Here is a 2,373-nt window from a genome sequence, read left to right as displayed (position 1 = left end):
ACCTACAGTATTTTTACAGTCTTTATTTTACAGTTAAAATAAATGTTTATCAAATAAAGTTTAATGTTACAACTAATCGTGGATCCCTTTAATGAACTGTGACATCTATTAAAATACAAACTGTAACCAACTTATTATTGTCTAATTATTCCTCACAACTACTTCTTATCAATTTTGACAAATAAACTATTACAAAGACACTTTTCAATGATTAGATAGGGAATATCACAAACTATATACCTTACTGAATAATAATTTGAGTATAAAATGGGTTTATTAGGTGAGAAACAGTGATTGGTATAGATTGTCTATAGCAGCCATTCAGAGGAGAACTGTGTCATAAATGATGAGTCGGAGCATCTCCCTCTGTTCAATAAGTCCTTCTGCAGCTGCTGCTAAAAGTAACCTCGTTCAAAACGTCACTGTCACACACAGGCAACGCACGTATCAATCTTCATACGTTCCATCTGCAGCTGGCCTTGGAGAAATCTATATTATATTTTGTTATTGACAGGCTCAAGTGTTCGCTCTTCAAACCAGGGTCAGAGGAAGATAAATGCACGGAGGGGGAGGGGACAGGCAGGACGGAGGGAGAAGATAGAAATATTGCAGGAGTCAAACCGAGTGAAAACGAGGAGGTGAGGAAGCTGTTTGTGCTCATGAACCAGCAGCCGAGTGACGTTCTGTAGGCTGAGCGAGGACACAAAGTACACAACTCATCTGTCAAAGAAGAGGTCAGCGGAGTCATCCTCAACAACCATCTCACAGTGTTTAACAGAAAAATACACTTCCTAAATATTTTGACCGACACTGCCTCCTGACATTTGTCCACAGTCCTCTTTGTGGGGTTATGGGATTGAGTCAAATTAACTGGGCTTAGTCAAACGCCCCGCGGGAAGTGTCTGTTTGTCAGCGTGGATGTTTCTGCCCAATCACCTGACAGGTCTGACATGTTCACTGGGCTGTGCACAGCCGCCAGTCATCCTGCAGCAGAGCTGGGCCTCATTCAGTTTGGGTCGGAGCAGCCTGGGTGGGGGGGTCGTCCCTCAGGTCAGCAGATAACAACAGCTTCGTGTAGAAACTGACCTTAACCTTGAACGAGTTTTTCTACTTTTAATTTAAACGCCAAACCAGGAAGTGATGTCATAATTATTTAGTTTTTTTTGTTCAGAAATYAACCTGTCCTGTATGGAAGCCCATTTCCGCCACCCTGATAAAAAATAAAACTTGTATCTCATAATTATGACTTGGCTATCTCTGAGATACTGTCTCATAATTATAAGATACTGTCTCATAATTATGAGATAGCTAAGTCATAATTATGACTTAGCTATCTCATAATTATGAGATACTGTCTCATAATTATGAGATACTATCTCATGAGATAGTATCTCATAATTATGACTTAGCTATCTCATAAATATGAGATACTGTCTCATAATTATGAGATACTATCTCATGAGATAGTATCTCATAATTATGAGACAGTATCTCATAATTATGAGATACAAGTTTTATTTTTATTTTTATCAGGGTGGCGGAAATGGGCTTCCACAGTCCTGAATATATCCTGTTACCTCAAGCTGTTTCAGCCTATTAACAAAATATCTCATCCTAATGGTGTAACGGCTGTCAGTTTAAAACTGATTAACCTTTGGGGTCCACACAGTTCAAGATGGCTGCCAACACGAAAAACAGCTTAATTCAGTCATTTCTACAGATCTCTGTAAGACTAAACCTGGTGACGTAGCTGGATCTGTGTCACAACACAGACGTATTACTCTGTGACGTCTGATTAAGAATTTAACAACCTAGTTTGTCTGTTAGCAAAATATCTCATGAACCACCGGACTGATTTAATAAAACATGCAGACAGTTGTTTATGGGGCAGCAAGTGTAAAATTAAATGTAAAAAAAAAATAAATCACCGACATATTTTTCATTATTTATTACTGTTCTTACATTTAGCTAATTTTTACCAAATTTTAATTTTAAATGTTAAAAAATATAATTAAATATTAAATCGTAAATCTAAACATAAAAGTTAAACCTTAAATGTTGAAGTTAAATGTTCTTCAGCAGCAGTACCAGTGGCTAACGGAGGCCATTGTTGTTGTTTGTCTCAGGATGATGACATCATCCTGATTATCTGACGCTAAAATACGCTAACGCTTCTAACTCACAAAGTGACAAATATTCAGCAAAAATTGGGAAAAGTTTGGAGCGGAGTTTAAAATTAAACTAAAAGAGTTAAGTTGTTGTTTCTCAAGATGTTTTCAACAAAAAGGAAGAAAACGCCTTTAATAATATTAATTTAATGCTATTATATATACCTGTATTTTACTACCATTTATAAACTCCCTGAGAGGGAGC

At 36.9% G+C, this 2,373-nt stretch overlaps 1 protein-coding gene across 4 annotated transcripts in view; it reads right to left on the bottom strand.

Annotated features, from left to right (window-relative positions):
* The window catches only part of tafa5a (TAFA chemokine like family member 5a), a 363,496-nt gene that overhangs the window by 22,481 nt on the left and 338,642 nt on the right, over positions 1-2,373 (bottom strand). The window lies entirely within an intron of this gene.

Source organism: Austrofundulus limnaeus, unplaced genomic scaffold, assembly GCF_001266775.1.
Source record: "Austrofundulus limnaeus strain Quisiro unplaced genomic scaffold, Austrofundulus_limnaeus-1.0 Scaffold116, whole genome shotgun sequence".
NCBI lineage: Eukaryota > Metazoa > Chordata > Actinopteri > Cyprinodontiformes > Rivulidae > Austrofundulus > Austrofundulus limnaeus.
This window is presented reverse-complemented; position numbering and strand designations above follow the sequence as displayed.